Here is an 18,549-nt window from a genome sequence, read left to right as displayed (position 1 = left end):
GACAACCCCTCAATGTCGTAATTCTTTTGCCACCACCAAAAGAGGTACAGCAAATCTTTTTGGAAAAAAGGTTCTTTTATCTTTTTAAAAATCAATAGTTCCTATTGGTGGATATTTCAAAAAAGTGGACTTAGAGACCTCCACTTCTTCCTTATTACTTCATCACAGGGGAGGAAGATCCTTGTCCATGCAAGGAAAATGCTGGCACATCCTTTCCTCCCTGCCATATGGATGAGCCAACTTTTCAAAATGGTTCAGAATTCACCACATTCAGTCCTGTCCTTAATCCAATTATGCTTTTAAACTCTTAACAAAAGAAGGAGTATCCCAAACCAGATTGGTAGCCAGTATGTGTGTGGGGTGGAGTACTTGTAAGTAGCCTCAAATTTGGCAGTAGGCTATTTTAGCCTGACCTCGGATAGCTTTACGGGAAAATTATTTCACATTATATCAAAATTAAGCATTAATTTTCCATAGCTGCCTACTATCTTCTGTTGTCCACATTGAATCCACAATCACTTTTGCCTTGATATATAGCCACAGACCAAAGCTTAGTTTCAGTGATGCAAGAACCTTCATAAGTCTTCCTGGATAGCTAAATTCCATTTTCTGTGCCTATGAATTTCTAGTGCTGTTCTTATGCTTCTCTATGCTGGAGAACTGATCCATTGTGGTTTCTCTTTGGCTTTTATGATTATTAATGGTCTGGTGCTTTCTCCATACCTGCCCGAGTATTCAGAGAAGAGATTTTACTTGAATCATAAATAAAGATCCCTGCAGGCTGTACATTGACTTAGAAAACTACATATCATTATCTCTGTGCTATTGTGTTTTTAATTGTGTGTTTTAATTTATTTTGTTAAGTATTTCTCAATTAATTTTTAATTTATGTGGCCATGGGCCATATATTTGACATCTCTGATTTAGGTGATGGAAGAGTTTGGTGGCTTCAGAATTGGTTGAAAGACTAATACTGTCTCCAAAATGTGATGACTGATGAATCAGTGTCAGCCTAGGGGGGAAATGCCAGCTTTTCTGTATTTGGTCTTATTTTGTCCAACATTTTAATCAGACTTAGATAATGACATAGATTTATGGACTTGTTTTTCTGAATGGCAAAGCTACAGGAAGACTATCTAATTCAATAAATTACATGTTCGGAATCTAATAGTTCTATTATTAAAATGATGAACTTAACCTAATAAAATTAAATTTATTAGAATAAATATGAAGTTCTAAACTTGTTTAAAAATCTTGGTTATAGTACCTAAACCAGAAGAGATTTTATGTATGATATAAAGGATTTTTTGAAGTTATAAGCAAAATGTGAGTCAATAATATGACAAGGCAGGTAAAAAGCCTAATACAATCTTGAGATAAATTTACTAAAGCCTAGAGTCTCCATTGTGTTTGACTGCTCTCTACTTCAGTCAGAATGTACCTAAAATATTGTATTCTGAATTTGTCACCACATTTCTTGAACAATGTTGATAAACCAGGGTTCTTACAGGAGAGGGCAAGTAGGTTGGTGAATACACTCAAAATCATATCATATGAGAGTTGGCTGAAAGTTCTAGGGATAATTAACCTTGAGAAATAAAGGATTTGGGCCAATATGATTCTAGTCTTTAGATATTTATAGGATGATCATATAGAAGAGGGATTAGGCCTAGCTTTATTGACTCCAAAGAGTAGAATCTAGAGGAAAGGGTGTATGTTTTCAGGGAGTTGAGAATTCAACTCATTTTATTTAAGGAAACAATAGCAACAACAACTTCCTAATAACTCAAGAAGTGCAAGAATTGAATAAGATGCCTAGTGAAAAGATGAATTTGTTATCATTGGAGGCCTTTAAGTGGAATCTAGATAAATAATCAGTAGGGATGTCATAGAGGTGATTTTTTTTTTCTTCAGAAGTGTATGTGACTACAAGAGCTTTGAGACCCCATTCACCTCTAAGATTCCATGATTATTTTCTATTATTCCACGAAAATTAATCATATCTCTGCATCTGAATACAGCAATAAACTCTTTGGCTTTTGATATTTCCACTAAAGTTAAAGGGAGCCTCCACTTGGATTCATAGAACATAGACAGCTTGAAGAGAATTTAAACAGTTTCTATTCTATCTCATTCATTGTGCAGATGAAAAATTACTGAGGTGAGAAGTAGGACCATTAACCCATGGTCATATAGACAGTTAATAGTAGAACTAATCATATAACCAAGGTACTAGACTTTTGCTCAGACTTCTTTCAACTAGATCACATTGCTCAATGGGGAAGATATAGCATCCTGTATCTCAAGGTATGCCCACTTTTGACATGATGTCTTTTACTATCTTTATTTCTTCTTCACTCAAATAATATCATCCAGATAGCATTTCCCCACCCTGGTTCCATATTCCAATTCAAAAGAATTGGATTAGACACTACAAGGTCTTTTGTATGGTGTGAAACAGAGAAGTTTTCTTTTCCCATATAGTTTATTTTTTTTTCTCCTTTCTCTTACCAATCTTCTTTTGACATTTGGGTAAAACAATTCTAATCTGAGAAAACAATCCTAAATAATAAATGTGCTGCTTTTTGGTTTTTCCTTCAAAATGCCATAAGATAGGGTGGCAATAAAACAGCCCTTCTGCATTTGCTGCACTGTAATTGGCCCTCATAGATTTAAAGCTCTGACTTCTTGTTCCTTAGGTAAGCAGTGTACCTGGTCTACGCCTATATGAGTGCTTACCAAAAAGGTAGAAGAAAGCCTTTGTTGAATTGCATAAAAGCTGTTTGTTATTACATGAGAAATATTGGTAGTTTTGAAAATTAATAGATCATTATGAAAACGGGTTGAGGAAAAGCAGACTTCTGAAAGAATTAGAAATTTCTACCAGATCAGGAAAGCACATAATTAGATGCAAGATACAAATAATGAAGTGTCCTTAATGATATGGAATATATAATACTTAAAGAGTATTCATAGGGCTAATAATGAGCAGTATCATAAGATAATGAAATCTTATAAATGCAATGCCAGGAAGATGAATGGTCCAAGTAACCCTAGCTTCTGCTCTGTGATGTCCAGATCAGAATTAGGGTTGTTTAGGGAACAATCTCAATATTTCTCAGGCATACTGCTACAGGACCATCTTTAGTTTTTTCTAGCAATTTTTGAATGTTGGAGACAGGTACAAGAGCCTGAGCATTGATTGTTGAAGAGAGATGGGCTTACTCTACCCCTCTCATTCTTTATCCCAGTTTTGACAGGTGTATTAGTGTAAACCCCAGCTGTAGTGGGATGGATGTCACTCTGGATGCTTTTCTCAGCCACAGATGACAGGTGCTTGTAGACTGCAGTTTATTTGGCATTTATTATTAGGACTTGGGGTGAGATGGAGTAGATCTTGGGGATGTCACCAACTCTTCCTGAGCTGCCTACAGATTTTGCTCCCAATAAACAATTTCCTGCCAAGCAGTTTTCCCCACAGTGTCTCCCTATGCACTCAACTGTCCCCTAGCAGGTTATCAGACAGACTTCAAACTTGAAGAGAAAGAGAAATGGAAGCTATTAAAACTTTGAGCAGCTATGTTTATTCCTATTTACATTCAGAACTTTGAAGGATTGTCCTTGTCACCATTTTCAATTGCTGTCATGGAAAAAATGAAAGTGTGGAAGGACTTGGTATTCTCTATTGGCTTATTATAGAAAGACTAAAATGTAATTGGGAAATATTTAATAAAATAAATAAAAGTGCAATAAAACATAGATAACGTTGCATTTAAAAGTAAGTCGGCATATAGTTTGCAGGAATTCTTATGTATGTATTGAGTAATCCCAGGTTGTATTTGAGTTTGATATCACTGGCATAAGTCACAGAAGACATTTTAAGTGCTTTTTGAATTGAATTGAATTTCAAACACATAAATATCTCTTAAATCTCTGTCCAAAACTAATATCTGAAATAAGAAAAAAAGAAGGCAATATACTTATTCAGTAGATTATAGTTTGAAAAATCTTGGTTTTTGAATTCTCATTTGGTAAAACTGTTAGTGTTTACTATTCTTTCTCTTCTCAAATTCTGCTCATAAACTTAGTGACAGTCTACAAATAAAGAGAAGTTGAAGATAGAGAAGATTTTCCATAAATACTTGAATGAATTAATACATCTTTGAGCTCAATGGATAATCTATAATGATGATGCAAGAGGTCAAATGTATGTTTATATGGGACTTGTTGAGTACAGAGATAATGTGGAATTTTCATACTGACACCACAAACCATCTGGTACAAGTAGCATTAAAAATCCCTTGAATTGAGGAAGGGAGATCAAGGCAGGGTAGGGAAGGAATTCATCTTAGACTACCATCTTGTAGCTTTCTATCTTGATAAATTATTCTTGCTACCTATGTTCTAAGCTCTTGTGTGTCTACATTTCTAGAAGACTGCAAGTACACTTAGTGACCTCTAAATTTGCTGCTGAGCTACCAAAACTAAGCTATGGATGAACTCACTGCCATTGTAGCTCTGAGATTAAATATAAATAAATTTGAAAAGAGTGTGGGGAAAAATACCTATATATTCATTTTCATTCATCTCATCAGATTCACCTGTATGACTACTTTCTACCTTTGATAACATAAAAGTAAGAAATTCCTACAAAATATGAATGCCACACTTGACTTGGGAACTATTTGTTGCTTTACCCTTCTTTCCCATACACAGCATGTTACTTTTAGAGTCATAAATTTTCTAGATTAGGGAATGTGTCTAATTAATTTACTTCTTTAATCAACACTATGCCATACCTAGTATACATTTTAGCTAATAGGGATTTCTCTTCCCAAGTAGACCCTGGGTTGTTGGTCTTTGTGGATAGCTTTGGAATTTTGGTTAGGCTGAATTGACCTGCAATCAACATATAGAATTATTTGAGACCAATAGTACTTCCCAACCCCTGGAGGAAAACATACTTATAGTGACTGCTATAGAAGGACTAATTACTATGACTTGACTTCCCATTTCTTTTCCTTGGACAGAGAACTGAGACCAGCCTCTCGACCTGTTTGCCTCCCATTCCCTGGCACTGTATCTTTATTACAATTCAGTTACTGCAGGGGAGCTTCCTCCTCTAAAATGCCTTTCCCTGTGGCTTAAAGTAAAGATTTTTTTTAAATAAATAAATACAGTTTATGTTGGGCATCTACCACTTGAAGGGCTAATGATTATTGACTACCCTCCAGCAGGCATCAGGGAGTCTAGCCCGAGGCCCTTCCAACTAGCCCCCAAACATGCCGAATGTTAACACATGTTTCTAGATTCTGGCTGGGATTGGACACAAACAAGGCAGTCAGAATGGACCATTTAGTGTACAAGTCAAGATGACAGATCTCTGCTTAATACAAGGAAGACAAAAATTCGTATCTTATTGAAAAAGGCAGAAAAGCCCCGGGTGCTCTCACTTTGTGATTCTGCAGCTAAAAGTGGGTTGTGTCAATATAAGTCTATGTCACCAGCTTACAGCTGCCACACTGAATTGACCCTGCTGGCTGCAGACATAAAGGCCTTCCATTTCCAAATTCTCTCTAATGCTCATCTGTGAATGGGAGCAGAATGTGGAAAAAAAAAAAAAGCCAACAAGTCCTCTTAACTATATGGGGAGGAAAAGAGAGACAGAATAGCCTTAATGTGGCAAGACAATCTGTGGTATGATTTACACCATTGGGCAGCAAAACAGGGAACATTTTGTACATTTGGAGGACCTGAATGTGGCTTCTTTGACAACAGGGGCTTTCTGCTTTGAAAATTGTGGTCTTGAAATTTCATCAGATGCTTCTGGATTCTTCTCAAATATATAATTCTACATGGTTTATTCTGTCCACACATTCTAGAGATGGTCAATAGGAAAATTTCACCATACTCTTTTAATACAGAAAAACTATATATTTACAAAATGAATATACATACATATATATATATATATACATCCAGCTGTATTCATTTAAAGGGGAAATTCCATTTGTCTAAAAATTCTCTGAAAAGGCAAAAAAAAAGTCATAATTAAAACATGGTATAGAGATGGAAAGAGATCTTTTTATTCCTATTAGCAGAAGAATCCATACAATCCTTTCTCTTGCATCATTCCCAAACTGGGACCAATAGTTCCATTTCACCCATCTTTTCTGTAAGGTTCTGTTAAGATGGTATCCTGCTGACAATACTTAGCAAGGAGCAGGTGTGCTTGAGCCCAACAAAGACCACTACCACTTGGTGACAGGAACAATATCTATAAAGGGTATAGCAACTCACTTTATATTATCTGCTAGGGGCAAACTCTCACTACTCCTTCTTAGTTATAACTATGCAAAAGTATTTTACTTTTCAGAATCCATTCTCTCTGGATATATAATGTCTAGCATGTAAAAGTTAGTTTCAAGAATGATTGTTTTTCAATTAATTCCTGAATTTGCATGCAAGAATTTCTAAAATTCTATATAACACTATATAAACTGGACACTCATCTCAGACATTATCCTAGCCATCCTCAAGTGGCTACTGTTCTTACCTTCTATGCATTACTTAAAGCGATATGTTATAATGTATCACTGTAAGTGACATCTCCACCTCCTGATTAAGACTACATTGCTGCCTTCATCTACTTGGATACTGTTGGAAAATGTAAAATATAAAATGGTAAGAAGTGGAGGATGTGACTCCATTTGGTCATACTATACAAATGGATGAATGAATTGAGGGAATGTCTATAAATGAGGATTCTCTGTATCTAAACATATCTCTCATAGGACTAATATAGTCACCTTTGTAGATAAGATAAAAAGAGCCACAAAGCAAATCATTAGACAGAGATACCAGAATTTAGACATTATGTTGAGTGTAGTACATATACTTATGAGTCTATATATGTCATCGAAGAATATTTTTGGGGTATCCTCTCTGGTAACTGCTTGCAGAGCAGTTGTAATCCATAAAGAAGTATAACTTCATGGTCATGCTTCATTTTTTATCAAAGATCAATGGTATTGTCCAGTATTAAGAAAAACACATTTCCCATACTTATCCATATGACTTTTGATTGTTTATAAATATCAGACTTATCCTCAAAGAATGAAGTTCTGTCAATTGAGATGATTCTCAAATGCACTTTAGGAACTAATATAACTGTCAGAAGAATAATCTAAAAAATCAATATGCAATTATTAAGTGTCACCTGTGTCAGGCATAGATTCCCAATAGAGTTTCTTGCTTAGATCGCTAGAATAATGGTCATGCCACTGATGGAAGGAGATAATAGTGGGGTCATGATGATGGGAAATGTAACAGTAAATGGTCAAGATGGCGATGGGAAATCCAGGGAAGATCATAAATTTAATTTTAAGAAAAATGAGTGTAAAGGGTTAGAAGGGTATGTGCAGTCGGTTGGAAAGAGCAGAATTGAACCAAAGCAGAGCAACTACTGGACAATGAAGAATTTATCTACATGTATAGGTGAATATTTTATTTTCATAGTGCTCATAGTCTTAGAGTTCATCTAAACATTATTTTATAAAGAAGAAACTAAATCCCAGTAAAGCTAAGAGACTTGTTCTAGGTCACACATGTTGCAAGTAACAGAAATTATATTTGAACCCAGATCTTTTCATTCTAAATCTGATTACATTCCATGGTGCCATGGCTGTTGTTTATGGAATTTTACAAAGTTCCTATCTTATCTCCTATAATTAAGGATCTACAGGAGTCAGCTTACACCAGTTTATAAGAACCAACTGTAAAAATTTCAGTATAAGTATTTAGACTTTGGGAATTACAAAACACTACAAATCAAATATTTATTGTGTATTAGAGGTTCAGGTTTGGTGAACCCTGGCCTTGTCACAGCAGAGCATGTCCAGACCCAGGGTGTCAAGGAGCTCTGAGAGATCTTGTTAAGGCTGATTCTTATTCTTGTCAGGTTTCTGTCACACTTCTTGGGATCTTTGGGGGGGTGGGTGGTGATCAGGTTCAAGGAGGGATTTAGTCTGGTGCTCAGGATCCAGTCTCAGACAAGAGTTTCCCCTTTGCTGTGGAGAGAGAGAGAGAGAGAGAGAGAGAGAGAGAGAGAGAGAGAGAGAGAGAGAGAGAGCAATGATTTCCACTCTTAGAATTTCCTCATTCTTCTAGATTCTAATCCACTTGAGCCCCTCCCCCGTTGTGGATGAGAAGCCTCTGAAGCTTTCAAGACTGTCATTCAAGTTCTTGGAGTAGACCTCTATCACAACTGTGCCATTTTGTTTTGTTAGCGTGGTGCCAACCTGATCCCATGTGAATTATTTACCTTAAATCTATTCCTAATGTAATCTGTCTATTCTGTTTACTATTCCCCCCCTCCCAAAATAATAAATCTTATTCTGATCTATCTGCCTGCTACACTAAGGTCCATCTTATGCTAAGGGCTGAGTTATGGGAAGGAGGGTTAGGCTCTTACGTGTCATGAAGATTTTGTACAATGTAACAATTTAAGTGGTTAATTAAGTTTGTAACTGTAAGTACAATGATTATTCCTATTTCAAACAATATAACATTTAACTATTGAGTAAAATATACTATCCTATGACTTCACATATATAATGCTATTCAGATGTAACAATTTCATCTGGATCTATGCTAGCCTCTATCTTTTTTTTTTTAACCCTTACCTTCCATCTTGGAATCAATACCGTGTATTGGTTCCAAGACAGAAGAGTGGTAAGGGCTAGGCAATTGGGGTGAAGTGACTTGCCCAGAGTCACACAGCTGGAAAGTGTCTGAGACCGAATTTGAACGTAGGACGTCCCATCTCTAGGCCTGACTCTCAATCCACCGAGCCACCCAGTTGCCCCCCAGCCTCTATCTTTTAAAGTATAATTTGTTCTGTCCCTGTGCTACCTCTCTAAGTAACAGATTTCCCTTTTTGTCCCCAAACTAATCTGTCCCTGTCTGTTAAGGGTTAGTGTGTTAATTCCTTTTCTATCTAAGTTAGTTGATTAGATTATTAGTCTTTATTTATGTACATATATGATTTCTCTATATTTTTACATATGATACAAATTACATATACACATATACATATACTCGGGATTGAAGTCATTCAGATAGGAAAGTCTTTTCCTTCCTATCTGTATGAGTTATACTAGAGAGTTATTTACAAATGCATAGTTTTATGGGCTGTTCTTATTGCTGAATCAGCCCCTAAGGTCAGTGTGAGTTTGTGGTTTGTGTACTAAAATATATATGGTGATGAATGCATATACTCTATCTCCTGAATTTCCTCTTCTCATGTTGACTGATGGGTTAGATCATCTTCTTTCTTCTTATGCAGATTTTATGTGCATGTGGATGTAATTCCTCATGTGACATTAATGTGTATGGTGATTTAATCTTATGTGTCCCTTTAATGCAAGTTCGTTTCCTATAATGTCCTTGATTGAAAGTTTTTTTCTTAATGTCAAAGTTCATTTGTAGTCTTTTGGTGTTGGTTGGATTTCTTCCAGGTCCTGATCTCTTCTCCTTTACTGAAACCCATCTTGTCTGTTGTTTCTGTTGATCTCTGAATCTCTGTCATCTGGTTACCAGAATATATAGGATCATGCATATGTGTAATATTGTTTTACCATTGTGTGTGTGTGTGTGTGTGTGTGTGTGTGTGTGTGTGTGTGTGTGTGTGTAAGAGTGATTTTTGTATTGGGTGTGTGCAAGTGATATTTTTTTGTAAAGATTGTATGTATCTTCTTCATGTGTGAATATGAGATAAATACTTATCATGAAGTGCTTTCTGCAGAGGTTTTATTTTATTTTTTTGATGGAGAGGTTTATTTGTGTATTTTCCTGGTTGTATAATATATCACTCTAATTCATATTCACTGTTATTTGAGCTTTTCTCTTCTTAATATTCCTGTGCATCTCATGTTAGATTATGGGTTAGTTGATTGTTTTTAGGGGTGATCCCTGGGGCATTTGTGCCTGCATGGATTCTGGGGCTGTTTCTATACTGTCTTCAGGTATCACATTGTAGGCATAATGGTTTTTTATGTGAGATGCATGGAACCATGTATCTTTTCCCATTATTTTGATGGATGTAGGAATGGTGAGGGCTGCTTTCATTAGACTGTTCCACCTGGGTTCTGTAGGTGTCTCGGTGGTGAAATTCTTCATGTATACTTTATCTCCTGGCTTTATGTTATGCAGTGAGAAATCTATTGGTACCCTTTGTATTAATAATCCTAGTCTTCTGAGTTCTTCTAGCCTATTTTGTATCTTTGTCAAATAGGTGTGCAATTGGCATTCTTCTCCTAGTATGGATATATAAGATGGTTTAGTGGTATTCCCATGCCATACTGGTTGTCTGAAAAGTATCTCGTAGGGGGAAATGTGTAAGTCTCCTCTGGGTTTGGTTCTCAGATAGACCATTGCTAGTGGAAGGATTTCTGTTCACTTTAGATGGGTTTATACACAGTTTTGCTATTGTAGTCTTTAATTCTTTGTTCATCCTTTCCACCTGTCCTGAACTTGCTGGTCTATAAATATTACGGAAATTTCCTTTTACTCCCAGAAATTTATAGACTTGTTGTAATACGCTAACTGTAAAATGACTTCCCCAGTCTGTGTCAATAGTGTCTGGAATGCCATACCAAGGAATTATTTCTTTTAACAGTGTTCTCAATGCCACAGCTATATTGTTCTTTTTAGCCAGATATGCCTCTGTACAGTGTGTGAGTTAATCTACAATCATTAAAGCATACTTGTATCCCCTATCACTTGACATGTTGATGTAATCGATTTGCAGGCTTTGGAAGGATGTAGAAGCTTGAGGTCTCCCTCCCAATACCTTGCATTTGAAATGACCTTGGTTGAACTTTCTGCACAGGTCACATGCCTGACAAACTCTTATAGCATTAGTGGATATCCCTGGGGGGCTGCACAGAAACACCGTACCTTGTCCAGCAAGGATTGTACTCTGTAATGACCTCCAGAGTGACTCACATTGCATGGATGTTGGTACAAATCTTGGGCAAAATGGGTTTTCTTCCCTCCACTATCCAGATTCCTTTGACTAATTTGGCTCCTAGGTGTTCTTGCCAAGATGGAGTTCAGTCATGAACAATTGTTTTATTTATTTAAACCCTTACTTTCTCCTTAGAATTGATACTATTCATTCTAATATAGAAGAATGGTAAGGGCAAGAAAAATTGAGGTTAAAAGTGATTTGCCTAAGGCCACACAGTTAGGAAGTGTCTGAGGGTAGATTTGAATGTAGGTCTCTCCAAATCCAAGCCCAGCACTCTATCCATTATGCTACCTGGCTGACCCTGATTTATTTATTTATAGGCTTAAGAAAATAATGAATAAAATGTTAATAATGCAGATTAAAAATAAAGTATATTGCATTTTATGTTATAAAATAAATACTTATTATAGTACATCATTCTATAACTCAGGTTGGAGCCCATTTGGGGTTCCTGCCTATTGTACATTCTATTGGTCAGATAAAACTTTGTGCTCCTCAAATTTAAATGAAATTGTCTCATTTATGGAGAGTTGGCTTCTTAAAAAACTAATTTCAGAGACTACATAGTCTGCTGAAAAGATCCAATCAATTAATTTTTATCTCACAGAAGTCATAAGACTATTAGAACTAAAAATAATTGAGAAATCATTTTCTAGTAATATCCTTTCAATTTGCTGAGGGAATTTAGGTGAGAAAATGAGGGTTTAGGGAGAGGAAAGCAATGGCAAAGTATATATTAACTATACTATAATTAATTTATCCACCATTTTCCAATGATTCACCTGCATTCCACGTCCATCCTTTCATTTACATATACTTCTCTGATTGAATAATTCACTATCACTTCAAACATCAAGTTGAACATGATCAAAATGGGACTTATCTCTCCTGGTACAACCTTTCCTGCAAAGAAAGATAATACCTTTTTTTTCTTTGTAAATGTTTTCACAATTTTTTTCAAAACATGATCCTTGAAATTTCATTTTTCTCTTCTCCAGCCTCTCTTTTTAATCAGTCACCAAGTCACATCCCCTCTAGTTGCTAATGCTCAACCTAGAAAAGATCTTGTACTTATTTACTATTTGCTTCCATATGCAGGTGGTATATTTCCAAATGGACTGTAATTTCATTGAGTGCAGGGATTATATCATTTTTATCTTTGTATCTTCAGTGCCTAACATAAACCCTTATACATAGTAGTTATAATAAATGTTTGCTGATGGATAGTTTGATTGCTTAATATATCATTGGATCATCATAATATATTTGTAAGGGAAATATTACTCCCAGTAAATGCAAATAAATACAGAAAGGAACACACCAACAAATATATAGTGCAAGTAATAAATGCCAATAACTATAATAATCTGAATAGCAATATGTCCAATTCTTATTCTAATGGAATTCGTTAGATATCATAAAGCTTGAGACCAATCTCAATTAAAAGGAATCTAAAACAACATGATCCCCTTTCTCTCTTTTGAGAGGACTTGAAGTCTTACCCAGAAAGTTTTGTAAACAAGTCTGGGAAGTGTTTCTGTTGATTTGGATTAAAAATGTAATTTATGGATGCAATAGCAAGCATGCAAGATTAGATCACAAGGTGCAATTAGGAGCAAAATGTCAAAGCACATCAAAAATATTTAGGCTCAGTGTTATTAGAAGCCTGAAAGCACCCTCAAATATAATAGGAACCTTACATGAAGCCACTGAAGAAAATATAAAAAGGGAATGATGAAATCAGAAGGTCTGTATTCTACTAGAATTCTTTCAATTGCCTGGACTATTAAATGTAATTTTTTTTTTAAAACTGAATTATCCAGAAGACCAAAGAAAAGAAAATTGCAATGATCCATCTTGGGGATAATAAGAGTGTTAGTATCAGACAAACAGTGCCCAAGACTTGACATATAGGAGGTGCCTAACTCTAGGGAAACTTTGGTTTAGTAATCTCTAAATTGGGTATTTAAAAACATACCTGAGTCTGTGGATTTCACTGGTGTTAGGAAATCCCTGTGAAGAAACTCATTCTGCCAACATAGACTGGAAACCGCTCTGAGCACTGACAAGTTCAATGATTGTACCAAGGTCCCACAAACAATACAATAGGATCTAATACCAAGTGTTCCTAACTTTGAGACTAGATCTCTATCCCATACATCATGTCAAATTTCAAGGGGATAGTTGATAATAATCCTAATAACACTCTCTGTTTCATAGAGTTAGTTGTTGTGATCAAAGTAGAGTGGATAGAGTACTGGGTCTGGAGTCAAGAAAACCTGAGTTCAAATCTAGCCTTAGATTTCTAGAAATCTACTAGGTGGGTAACCTTGGGCAAGTTACATAATTACTGTTTGCCTCAATTTCTTCAATTGTAATATATATATATATATATATATATATATATATAAAAACACATTCCTCATAATGTTGTTCTGAAAATGAAACGAGACAATATTTATATAGTGCTAAGCACCGAGCCTGGAAAATAGGTACTATATAAGTGCTTATTTATTCTCCTCTTCTAAATCATAGTCATTCATATATTTATATATATACATATATAATATATGCATATATGTAAACAATAATGAAGATACTATAGAGCCTATATATTATTCACCTTCTCTTCTAAAAAAGTCATTCATATAATTATATATATACATACATATGCATGTTTATATATACATATATATGCATATATAAGCAATAATAAAGATACTATAGAGCCATAATTTTAATATGTAGACAAGTTAAGGCATATAATATGCTCAAGAAGGAAAATTAGACATTGTCTCCAATCTGAAGGATCTCACAGATCTCTCCAAAATTGGATTTATGTGCAAGAGATAAGACAATTTTGACACTTTGGTCTGAGATACCAAGAACCTTAATAAGGAACAACCATATGAACTGATAAGAGAAAAGGTTATTCACTAATTTCTAATGTAGTCACCTAGTACTTCCCACCTCACCAGCCACCATACTCTGGCAGAGCTATATGTTCTAACCCATAGGATTGCAAGAGAACTCTACTCTGCCCTCTTTCCTTCCATGTTGAAAAGTCAAAAGCTAGAATATGACAGTATATTGGGCTGTAAAAGTGATCAACTAAAAAAATGAGGAACCAAGGAAATAGGGTTGGGATGCCAGTAGCATGTGTGTAGGACTCTACCAGAACTCAGGGAAATAAAAAAGGCATCCATTTTAGACCAATCTTTTCCCCTCAGAAGTCACTTGGCACAGGGACTGAAACTGGTGAAAATTGAATTCCATGAAATAGAGGGAAGCTGAAACAGCATAGAAGTCTTGGCCCCAGGGAAACTGCTATCAAAAAGGAGTAAAAAAGTGAGGATATATTAGAGGAATATAATGAAAAGGCATTGGACACATAACCCTATTTATCTCAGTTACCCCATCTGTAAAATGAGATGGAAAAAGAAATGCAAAACAACTCCAATATCTTCACTAAGAAAACTTCAGATGGGGTCATGAAGAGTCAGGCACAACTGAAATGACTGAGCAACAACTAAAATTGAGGATAAGGCACTAGGAATGCATGGATTAAGAAAAGTATCATACAAAAGACCTTGAGTCTTGAGTGAAAGTAGGGACTTAAAGAGGCAGAGTTGAAGAAAGAATGATTTCCAGATCTGGAGAAAAACCTTAATACAAAGTCACTGAGATAATAGGATTCCAGCTTTAGAGAGGTAAAGAACATTACAGGGCACCTAATGCAACTTCAGGGACAGCTAGGTAGTAGAATGGAAAGAGTGTCAGACTTGGATTCAGGAAAATGAGTTTTCCTGAGTTCAAATCAAGCTTCGGACATTTACTAGCTGTGTGACCCTGGGCACCTCATTTAACTTTGCCTTAGTTCCTCATCTATAAAATGATCTGGAGAAGGAAGTGCCAAACTACTCCAGTATCTTTGTCAAGAAAACCTCAAATGAGGATCACAAAGAGTTGGACACATCTGAAACAATGGAACAACAATGATCCAACCTCTTCCTTTTGTGAGTACACTGAGGTCCATAGAGGTAACTAACTTGTCTAGAGTCACACAACTATTGTGTGTTTGAAGTGGTATTTGAAACCAGTTGATTCCTTACTTTAAGTCAGGAACACTATCCACTATGTGGAATCTTTGAGCAACAGTAAGGTCACTTTTTCTGTATCAGAGAATAGATAGAAATGAACAAAAGGTAAAGTGATTAGAAGGTTAATTGGGTACAGGTTGTGAAGAACTTTAAATAATAGTTTATATTTGGTTCTAGAAATGATAAAAAACGACACTAGATTTTATTGTGTAGGGGTGTGTGATGTAGTCAGACATGTACTTTGGGAAAATTACTTTGGTAGATCTGAAGAAAGAATGGGGAGACAAATTAGGAGTCCATTGCAATAATTTGTGTGAAAGGTAAGGATGTGCTAGTTCCAGTTCTAACCGGTTGTAATGAAGAACTTAAATTTTCAGTGCCCTAAACAAAAATTGTTGCAAATTAAAGTGTTTGATTTTGTGTTTCATTGATTGAATAGATTTAAGAAGTGCAATGCAGATTAAGTGTGTGTATGTTTGTGTACATTTTTTTGAGATTAAAGTTTTAAACATTTGCAAGTGCAATTCTGGTGAGAGATGGGAGCCTGGTCTTTGGGGAGAGTTGTATAAATAGAGAATAGGACACATGAAAGAGATACTGAAGATATAGAAATGACACAATTTGGCAATTTGTTGCTTTTTGAGGTATGAGTGAGTAATAGAGAGAGGAGGGGAGTTATGAATTTGTGTGTTTGGAAGTATGGTTTAATATGAGTATTCTCTCACAACATGACCAATATAAAAATATATTTTTCAAGACCAAACATGTATAATCCTGATCAAATTGCTTACCCTCTCAGGGATATAATTTGGATATTATAATTTTGGAAAACATATGTAAAAGATTATTTTTCCATGTAATTGGGAAACTAAAATATTAAATAAAAATTATTGGACTATCTAAAAGCCAAGAATAAAGAAAGTTGATATATTTGAAGACATTATCAAGGAAAAGTGCTCTAATATCTTAGATCCAGACAATGAAATAGAAATTGAAAGAATCCATTGATCAACTCTTGAAAGAAATTACAATATGAAAACTTCCAGTGATGAGGGAGAGCTGATTAGGAAACTTGGGCTGGAAGGGATACTTTCTTCAGGAATGACAAAGCTCCAGTAATTAGCTTAAAAAATAAAAGAGAGATTTATAAAATTGAATGCAAGTTGGATTATTGAGTTGAATTGACTGGGAGGCAGGAGTAGGTGGAAAGCTGCCTTCTTGAGGAAATGAGATTTGGGATATTAATGCCCTCTTGACAACAGGGACTATGTGACTAAAGATGGGATGATATTGGGGTGATGGAGTGATGTTTTGGGGACTCTGGGACCAGAGATGGGTCATGTGCTTATGTCTTATGCCTCAAAGTTAAAAGGGAGTGAACTTATCCAGTTTAGGGAATGGTTATATATCTGAGCTCAAAATAGATGCTTATCAGAAGCAAGCTAGGAGGTGCCTATCTGTGTTCATCAAGAATGAGGGGAAAGGCCAGGGGGGATATTCCTATAAGCTCAAAATCACTTTTCCTCAGCATGGCAGGAATGCAAGGGAAAATGAATTCTTTATATGCCATTTGACCTGGGACATCTTTGGGATTTGTGTATAGAAATGTAACTTCAATTGGGAAATAGGAGGAGAAATGGAGAAGAGAAAGGGGACATAATAAAAGGGAGGGTGGTGGATCACATAGAGGCAAAATAGTCTTGAGGAAGGACAGAATAAAAAGAAAGAAGAATAAATAGAACAAAGTTGGATGGAGGACGTGTACAAGTAATAATAGAAACTGTTAATGTGAATGGGATGAACTCACCCATAAAACAGAAGCAGATAGCAGAATAGATTAGAAATCAGAATCAAACAATATGATGTTTGTAAGAGACATACTTGAAAAAGAAAGATTTTATGAAAAGTTACAGTAAAAGGGCTAGTGAAGAACCTATTATGCTTTAACTGAAGTAAAAAAAAATAGATGCAGGCAGCAATCATTATCTCAGACAAAGGAAAAACAAAAATAGACCTAATTGTTTAAAGGACTAATTAGGGAAACACTTTTATACTAAAAGGTAACATAGACAATGATGGAATTTTTTAAATTAAAGCAAATTTCTCTCATAAAGGCCTCATTTCTCAATACTCACACTTTTAAAAATAGCAGCCATTCTCCTGTTGATAAATGGTCAAAGAAAATAAACAAGCAATTTTCAGAAAAAGAAATCAAGGCTACCTATAGTCATGAAAATATTCCACTAAATCAATATTGATTAGAGAAAGGGAAATTAAAACTACTCTGAAGTACCACTTCATACCTATCGAAAATGACAAATTCTGGAGGGGAAGAGAAGAAAAAAAATAGGTATAATAATGAACTGCTGGTAGAGTAGTGAACTAATCCGACAATTCTGAAGAACAATTTGGAACTATGTTCAAAGGGGTATAAAATTGTGCACACCCTTTGACCTAGAAATACCATTATTAAGTCTGTATTACAAAGAGGTCAAAGAAAAAAGAAAAGCAACTATATGTACAATAGCAAGAACTATACAGATTGATACAAAATGTAGTGAGAAGATACAGGATATCATTATGCACAGTAATACCAATGTTGTAATGATGATCTGTTGTGAAAGACATGGTTATCAATGCAATGAAGTAAAACAATTCCAAAGTATTCATGATTATAAAATGCTATCCAACTCCAGAGAAAGAACCAATGAACTTTGAGTGAAAATTGAAACATAATTTTCTCACTTATTTTGCTTGCTTTAAAAAATGGTTAATGTAGAGACATATGTTGCATGATTCCCCATGAATAATTGATAATGTATTGCTTACCTTCTCGTGGGTTTAAGGGGGTGGAAGGGAAAGGGAAAATTTGAAATTCAAAATTTGGAAAGGAAATAATGTTTAAAATAAATAATAAATTTAATGTTAAAAGAGGAAAGAATACTGGATTTGGTATTAAAAAAGACCTTCATTAAATTTCTGACACTTACTTGTTGTGTGTGGATATGAAATTTTGAAGTGAAAATTTAACTGCTGTCCTATTGGGAGTGGCTGATTACTATTTTCCTGTTAACCTATGAAGACTGAGTGATGTATGGAGCCAAAGTGGGAAGGTTTATTTTTTTTTAATTTTAGAACACTTTTAAACTTCTATATTACAAAGAAGATAAAAAGAATTTCTTTTATATAACATAAAACACAATAATACATATGATTTGTTATTCATATGTAATAAATTATAATAAATAAACTTATCCAAGAGAAACAAATTCTCAAATTAGCTATGTCTAAAAATCTGTCTCATTCTTTTTTCCCTCTCCCTACCACCCCTCTTCAAGAAAAGAATTCTTGACAATTGATTCTTTGTTATCTTCAGATAACTGAAAGGTGGGACTAAATTACATAACTGGCAAGTCA

This window comes from Monodelphis domestica, chromosome 2 (assembly GCF_027887165.1).
Source record: "Monodelphis domestica isolate mMonDom1 chromosome 2, mMonDom1.pri, whole genome shotgun sequence".
Classification (NCBI taxonomy): Eukaryota; Metazoa; Chordata; class Mammalia; order Didelphimorphia; family Didelphidae; genus Monodelphis; species Monodelphis domestica.
This window is presented reverse-complemented; position numbering follows the sequence as displayed.